Genomic DNA, 9,592 nt, shown 5'->3' on the forward strand with positions numbered 1-9,592 from the left:
TTAAGGAAGGGTTTCAAGAGGATGTCCATAAGTAGACTTAGTCTGTGTTTCACAGGTTGGGCCAGCTACAAGGGTCGTAGTTTTAGGTCCCCCGGATTAGGTGTGTGTATGTATGTCTTTGGTGATTTTTTAATGGTTTCATTTATAATTTGACTTTTATGAATTTTTGGCAGAAGAAGCCTTCACCATCATCACCCAGAATTTACCAATACTTCATAAAAACCCAAAATTAAAGGAAATTCTAAACATACACCAAATCATTAAAAGCTACAACAGCCTAAATCACTTAAAAAGATTCTCACAAAGGCAAAATGGTCTTCTAAAATTACGGATGCAAAAGTAAAAAAATGTGGTAGATCGAACTGTGCAACATGTCCTAACCTACTGAAGGATCAGAATTCCTCTTTAAAGAGGGACAAAATTTAAGATCAAATCTAACTTTACTTGTGCCTCTGAAAACATAATTTATGTTTTAATGCTCGGGCTGCCACCAAGACTACGTGGGTTCCACGGACTATCACTCAGGCGCAGATGCACACTGCATCGACAACAGATTGCATTCCCAGAATATAGAATGATACCTTTAATGAGGCACATTGAGAAATGCGCAAAGCAACTACTGCCACAATTTTTAATCTTCCCATTTTACCAATGTGCTTTCGGATCATCAACACAAATGAGACTGAACAAGGAAACATTCTTCATTGAAAAGTACAAACCCAGACTCAACCATCCGAACATACTGACACAGAGAAATTAACAAGGAAATGGAAAAAAAATTTTTTAAGCGATTATCTCCCCTACACCGGAAAAAATCACTCACTACCTCCCCTTATTTAGAAATCTCCTGGAAATAAAAACAACGATAATTCCATGCAATATAAACATAACGTCACAAGAATTTGAAAAGCTACACGCGAAACCGGTAATTTCTTAAAATTTTAAAATTATGTCATTTTTAAAGAAAGGAAAAAAAATTTTTCCAATATTCTCCAGACATTTTGACACAAATATATATATTTTTTAACATTTAAGCCTTCTGTCGTTTTTTCACACACTTTACTATTTTCTTATATATTCACCCACGTGCTTTCCAAACAAACTTTCTTATCTATATATATATATATAATATATATATATACAGAACATACGTTATACTTACATATACGAACGTCCATACATACATATATATGCGCGTATGTACAAGACCAGTCCAAATTGCCCATGTATATGTATATATATATATACATATATAAATATATATATAAACACTCTATATCTATATATATGTGTATATGTATATGAGTATATATATATATATATAAAATAAATATACATACCTACATACACACACACATACACACACATATATAAAGTACACATACATGTTTGTGTGTGTGCTGTGTGTGTGTGCGCACGCAAACGTGTGTGCGTGTATTTAGCATTTAAGATAGATTACAATACAAACACTAGGTCTATAAGCACGCAAACACACGAATTATATATATATAGTACATATATAAAATATATATATATATATATATATATTATATATATACATATATATATACATACATACATATATATATATATATATTATATATATACATATATATATATATATATAATCTATATATATATATAAAGTACACATACATATATATAAATATATATATATATACATATATATACATACATACATAACAAACACACACACATATACAGGGAGAAAGAAAGAGAGAGGGAAACAGACAGAAGTATGCATTTCTGTTAGTCATGTTTTCTCATCTGTGAAGAAAATACAAGCCTGCTGAGAGAAATCTGAAATAAATCAGAAAATTGTGTGTTTTTATTTAACATATTCTAACTTTTTTGATTCTTATCTTCTCTTACTTTTTTTAGCACTTCCATGATATTGGTGATTTTTGTCTACTGTTGATCCTTTCTAGTTGGACATTGTGTCTCCTGTGTATTCCTTATTGTTGGCCAATGTCTTGCTCCAAAAAAGCACTTTGGTCTGTTAATAACTTTCATTTGGATGCAATAAGCCATTCAGCATTATCTGAGGCGTTCACTAACTTCTCTCACAACACCACAAACAAAATACAAAGATACAAGCATAAACACCCACATAGTTAAATGTAAAAGAAATCCCCAACATCTCAACAAAAGGTGTATAAGGTGAGTTGTTTAACTGTTTAATCAGTCAATATTAGAAATTGAAAATGAGAAAGAAAACAAAATTGAAAAATAAAAAAAAATAATAAACGAATGAATAAATAAATAAATAAATACATTCAAATCAAATGCCAGAAATCAGTGAAAATACTCTCAATAATAATAATAATTTTCTTCTGTTGGTGGTGGTGGTGGTAGTCATGAGGATGATGACTTGCAATAAGACTGAAGGAATAAAAAATGCAAGAACTGACAAGGTGATAATGTCTTCAACTTCAGTATGTTAAGAAGAAGAATTAAGAAAGAATGTAATAATGGCAATGATGAAAATAATAATAAAGATTACAAGGACAATAAAGAAAATAATAATGATTTCTTTTATTGACTACAAAGATCCAATATTTTGAGAACAATACGAGGACAAAATGCACAAACTGTGTAGCACTTACACTGAATAATAAAAAATTAAAATCAACTGTAATAAGGCAGCAAATTGATAGAACTTTTAGAGAAATAATTCAAATCAGATACCCTGTGTGTCTTGCTATTTTAGTTCAAATCCTTTTGTAATAAATATTACCTTTCAATCTGTCAGGGTTCTTAAATAAAGTACCAGTTCCTATTGAAGGGTTTGCTGAATTGCCCAAGTATTAGATGAGCGAGATCTTTGTGTTCTTTATTCGAACTTTATGTGCTTTGAAGGCACGTAGCTTAGTAGTTGGGGTATTCGGATCACAATCGTAAGGTCATGTGTTCGATTCACGGCGACGCAACGTGTCGTTAAGCAAGACACTTTATTTCACGGTGCTCCAGCGTGCTCAGCAGGCAGAAATAAGTAATATCTGTATTTTAAAAGGCCAACTATGTCATATCCTGTGTCACGCTGAATGTGCCGCTAAGAGTTTTGTCCAGCACGGTAATGTTTCTTCGAGCTCGCAGCTTTAACAAGGATAATAATCCTTTTTTGCTATAGACATTAGGCTCCTTGAGAACTACGTTAAGGGTACGCGTATCTGTGGAGTGCTCGGCCATTTGCACATTTAATTTTGCGAGCAGGCTGCTCCGTTGATCGGATCAACTGGAACCCTCGTCGTCGTAACCGATGGAGTACTAGTGTGTGCTTTGTATTCAACATCCCATCAAGACTACCAAAAAGCGAAGTATTTTATTTCTGGTGAAAATAAAAGCGAAATATACGAATCTCAAAAGAGATTATTTTCTCACTGAGTAAGGATAACCCAATGTTACTGAGTACAATGTTACTAGATATTGACGTTGATGATGACAAGAATAAAAAGCAAGAACTAAGAAACAACAATAGCAATGAGAACAATGACAGCAACAACAACGATGCAGACAATAATACAAATTGTGGTTTCAAATCTTGGCACAAGGCCACCAATTTAACGGGGAGAAGTAAATCAATTACATCGACCCCAGTGCGTAACTGGTACTTATTTTATCTATGCTGAAAGGATGAAAGACAAAGTTGCCCTCGGCAGTATTTGAACTCAGAAGGTAATGGCGGAGGAAATGCTTCTAAATGATTTTAAAGTTTGGTACAAATCCAGCAGTTTTAGGGGTGGATAGTTGATTACATCAACATCAATGTACAACTGGTAGATGTCTTATCGACCCTGAAAGGATAAAAAGACAAATTCAGTTACGGTGAAATTTGAGCTCAAAATGTAAAGAGGCAGAAGAAATGTTGATAACATGCGATTCTACAAGTTCATCACTTAACAATAACAATAAGAAGAATAATGGTATTAATGGCAATTATAATTTTTCCCATTGGTTCTGTAGCAGGCTTCAGCTTTGCAAAGGACGGGTAAAGTTTATTAAATTAACCCCACTATATATTTGTTGATTTTTGTTACCTGCTGTCGTCTATTTATTCTCTGTACATCTAGCCAACTACATCTGGTAAAAATTCTCAGCCTCAAACAAATAGCAGTAGTAGTGGTGGTGATAGTAATAGTAGTAGTTACAGAGATAAATTTCTATTATAGGCACTTGACCAGTCGTTTTCGGGGGAGCGGGAGATCGGTTATATTGTCCCCAGTACTTGACTCCAACTTATTTCATTGATCCTAAAAAGATGAAACGCAAAGTCGATCTAGGCGGAATTTGAACTAGAACTTAAAACCAGAAGATATGCCGATTAGCTCTTTGTCCAATGTGATAATGATTCCGCCTGCTTGACGCCTGAACAATAATGGTAATAATTCTTTTTACTTAAAGCATAAGGCCTGAAATTAGTGGGGAACGGAATAATCGATTATATCGACCCCAGTGTTTCACTGGTACTTGATTCAGCGGCTCTGAAAGGATGAACGGCATAGTCGACCTCGGTGGCATTTGAACTCAGAATGTAGCGATAAGCGAAGTATCGCTTAGCATTTCGCTCGGCGTGCTAACGATTCTGCCAGCTCACCTCCTTAACAATAATAATAATAATAATAATCCTTTCTACTGGAGGCACAAGGCCTCGAATTTGTGGGATGGAGACCATTCGATTACATTGATCCCAGTGTTTCACTGGCACTTAATTAATCGACCCCGAAACGAGGGAAAGCAAATCGACCTTGATGGAATTTGAACTCAGAACGTAAAGATAGACGAAATACCGCTAGGCGTTTCGCCCGGCGTGCTAACGTTTCTTATTAAAAAAAAAAAATTATTGCCCACAAGGAGCTAAACATAGAGGGGACAAACAAGGGCTTACAAAGGGATTAAGTCAATTACATCGACCCCAGTGCATAACTGGTACTTAATTTATCGACCAAGAAAGGATGAAAGGCAAAGTCGACCTCGGCGGAATTTGAACTCAGAACGTAAAGACAGACGAAATACCTATTTCTTTACTACCCACAAGGGGCTAAACACAGAGAGGACAAACAAGGACACACAAATGGATTAAGTCGATTATATCGACCCTAGTGCGTAACTGGTACTTATTTAATCGACCCCGAAAGAATGAAAGGCAAAGTCGACCGCGGCGGGATTTGAACTCAAAACGTAACGGCAGACGAAATACCGCTAAGCATTTCGCCGGGCGTGCTAACGTTTCTGCCAAGACGCTGCCTTAATAACGATAGTAATTAAAACGAAAATGGTAATAGTAGTCAAAACAATAACAACGTTGGCATTGTTAATACTAACTAAACCCGGAAACCTCAAACAGTAGAAAAGTGATTAAAACATTACAAGAAAATGTTTTGAAAATTACAAATTGAAAAGATAAAAACTGGAAGCTAATAACTGAGAGACTAAAATGAGATAGTAGTGAAGTGTATGAAGCACATTAACCATAAACAAGCTGAAGAAGAACAACAAAGAGAACTGTTACAACAGTAACAATGACAAGGGCTATGTAGAGTTAGATTGGGAAATATATGAAAGAAGTGAAAGAAGAAGAAGAAAAAATCAGAGTGGTAGAAGAAAAGGAAGAAGAAACGAAGAAGAAGAAGGGGAAGAAGAAGTCAGAGTGGAAGAAGAAAAGGAAGAAGTCAGAGTGGTAGAAGAAAAGGAAGAAGAAGAAGAAGAAGAAGAAGAAGAAGCGAAGGGGAAGAAGAAGAAGAAGAAGAAGAAGAAGAAGAAGAAGCGAAGAAGAAGAAGAAGAAGAAGAAGAAGAAGAAGAAGCGAATGGAAGAAGAAGAAGAAAGAAGAAGAAGAAGAAGAAGAAAGAGAAGAAAATGAAGAAGAATAAGTAAGAAGAGGTAGAAGAAGCGAAGGAGAAGAAGAGGCGAAGAAGAAGCGAAGGAGAAGCGAAGGAGATGCGAAGAAGAGGAAGGAGAAGTAGAGAAGAAGTGAAGAAGATGCGATGAAGGGGAAGAAGAAGCGAAGGAGAAGGGAAGCGAAGAAGGAGAAGGTGAGGAAGAATCGGAGAAGATGCCAAGAAGAGGAAGAAGAAGCGAAGGGGAAGAAGAAGCGAAGGAGATGCGAAGAAACGGAAGAAGAAGCTAAGAAGGGGGAGAAGAAGAAGGGGAAGACAATGAAGGAACGAAAGAAGAGGAAGAAGAAGAAGGAGACAAAGGAGAAGACGAAGAAAAAGAAGGACAATAATATGAAGGAGTAAAAGGAGTCGAAGAAGGAGAGAAATAAGAAAAAGAAAAAGGTGAGGAGAAATAAGGAGAAATTGAAGATGGAGGTAGTATCAGGAATCGATATGACAGTGAAACACAACGACGACGACGACGACGATGATGATGATGATGATGATGACAGTAACAAATACAAGAAGGTGATGAATATACCCAGAAGTTTAATTTAAAATCCGAGCCAGAATATTGCTTGAGAGTTGAAAACATGTCAGCAAGAGTATTTATTGACTAATAAGAACTGGTGGCAGTGTGTTGTATAAATATGATTGTGTAGCTAGAAAGATAGATAGATAGATAGATAGATAGATAGATACATACATACATACATACATACATACATACATACATACATACATACATACATACATACATGCATACATATATGCATACATAGACAGATACACTTACACATGCATACACACACAGCGCTTGCATATGTATACGTATATATATATGTGTGTGTATTTGGTATATATGTGTGCTGTGTGAGTATTATTTGTTGTATTGTATAGTATTGTTGTAAGTTATTCATGGAAAACGTACATCACAGCTTATTAAAATTTAAGTTTGTAAATCTTCACTCTTTCAATATAAAACGTATAATAAAATTGTATTATATGAAGTCTAATCTCGCTCATTCTCTACTGCACTATTGACCTGTTGCCCACCTCTTTCTCTTACACAATATACACACGTTATATATTTATATATATATATATATATATAATATATATATATATATATGTATGTACACACACATATATATATATATTACTAGTAGGCCAATCCCTGCTGGTATCGAAAATCTGAAGCAAAATGATGATTATATATATATATATATATATATATGTATATATGAAGTGAGGGGGAGAGAGAGAGAAAGAGAGTGTTGGTAGCTTAGTGGTTAAGCTGCTTCATTATGACACAAAGCTGTACCCTATTCTACATATGTCATAGGAAGTCTAACTCCTCATACCGATAAATCTCTATCGTCTGTCCGGTAGTTATTGATAATTCTCAAATCTTCTTCCTCACATACTTAAACCATCACCTCTACTAAATAATGGCAACAACAGCAACAGCATCAACAACAACAGCACCAACCTCAACAACAACAATAATAATAATAATCACGAAAACCGGATTGTAATATTTTATTGGATACAAGAGCTTCACAAAATATTCAGGACTAGACAAAGACAAAGGACAGTAGGATTTCATAAAAGCATGTTAACAGCGGTGGTGCCCCAGCATGGCCGCTAAAAAATTTTTAAGGATTTAAGGAATTAACCAGAAAATTTTAACAACAAAATTCCCCAATTGGGAGAAACACCATCTAGAGGGAAATAGAGGAACACCAAAGAACCCGACTCACGTGGCTCATCTAAGGGTCGACGGCAAGTCCTCGTTTCTCCTCCATATTTATGCCTGTAAATCCATTTCTCAAAGAAGTTCTATTTACTCCGGCCATTTTCACTATGCTCAGCCTAGGTTTTCACTAATTTACTGGGGGCAGTACCTGCAGCTCCACCCACGCTTTCCATTCCGAGTTGATATTAAAATGTCGATGAATGCCTGGTTTAACAAGAAAAAGTCTACTCTCAGTCAGTACTTTCAGCCGCGTTCACAATGTAATCTCCTTCACCATCGCCACCAGATAAATCAGAAATTGTCTACTTTGTCCCAGCCAAACGATTTTCACAATGAAGTCGGCTGATAGCTCCTTTTCAGTGCAATGTTTTTACTGGGTTTGTTTTGTTGATGTAGCGTTTTTGCTGATGCCATGTTTTGATGATATTGTGTGCTTGCAGATGCTGCACTTGTTTATATTTTGTTTTTGTAGAGATGGGTATTGGTGGTATTACTCTCTTTACTCTTTTCTCTCTTTTACTTGTTTCAGTCATTTGACTGCGGCCATGCTGGAGCACCGCCTTTAGTCGAGCAAATCAACCCTGGGACTTATTCTTTGGAAGCCCAGTACTTATTCTATCGGTCTCTTTTGCCGAACCGCTAAGTGACGGGGACGTAAACACACCAGCATCGGTTGTCAAGCAATGCTAGGGGGACAAACACAGACACACAAACACACACACGCATACTATATATATATATATATATATATATACGTACATACATATATACGACAGGCTTCTTTCAGTTTCTGTCTACCAAATCCACTCACAAGGCATTGGTTGGCCCGGGGCTATAGCAGAAGACACTTGCCCAAGATGACATGCAGTGTGACTGAACCCGGAACCATGTGGTTGGTTAGCAAGCTACTTACCACACAGCCACTCCTGCGCCTAGTATTAGTGGAGGAATTGTTATGAGCCTGTATGTGTTTGGTGATTCTGACTTGATCGAGTTGTTATTATAAAGTGTAGCTTTAAAAAAAGTTTATCTTATGTTATCTGTCTGTTGATTTTCTTGTTTGTCTCTACTTCGATGCGGTTGGAGAAGAGCCATGCTTTCGTGGGTATCCACATGAGAGTTTATGTTAAAACAGAGGGATGCAACTGAGAATAAGAGAGAAGGAATTAGGTTGTAGATTTTTCTAAGTAGCAGATTTTGGTTCTGCTATTGTAAGATTCACTAATGTTGCTGGTCTTGTTGTCATTGCTACCTTTGGTAGTGGTGCAGTTGTTGTTGTCACAGTTGCAACTGCAGTACAGTAGATTATGTCACAACCGTTGCATTTGTTAGGATTGTGGTATCGGCAGAAGTGTGGCCTCATCTCTTGTTTTTGGTGCGGACTGAAATCTCTTGGCCTTGAGTCTGCCCTCAACTGCAACATGCAGCTCTAGTCCATTGGGCAGGATAATTTTCCCAGTTTTTTTATTTTGATCTAGAGAAAGATATCTGTGGGCTCAAACTGAGGTCAGTTTAGTAAAACCCTGCTGCTGGTAACTTTAATCTGTACTACCTGTTTCATACTTGTGTGGTTGGCTACTATATCGTTTCTCTTTCTGACTTTTCACGTTAAAAGGGTATTGAAGAACAATCTGCAGGACTAAAAATTATTCTATCAAATGAAGTATGAGCCCACAACTAGTGTCTCGTAAAAACATCTTGTACGTAAGCTAGCAAACCGTACAGCTGGTCAAACACTGTAGCCACGAAAACGCCATTGAAACATATTCTTTGGTCTCGAATTGGAATCAATGACCACAAGTGGTATGACGTAGAGCAAAGAAATGGCCCTAAACCCAAATTTCCTCTCTGTTGGATTTACATCTAGGAGTGTGTCACCGCCTTCCAATAGAACACAGGCCATAAATCACCAGATGTCTAACTCTCTATCTTAATGT

Source organism: Octopus sinensis, linkage group LG8, assembly GCF_006345805.1.
Source record: "Octopus sinensis linkage group LG8, ASM634580v1, whole genome shotgun sequence".
Taxonomy (NCBI): domain Eukaryota; kingdom Metazoa; phylum Mollusca; class Cephalopoda; order Octopoda; family Octopodidae; genus Octopus; species Octopus sinensis.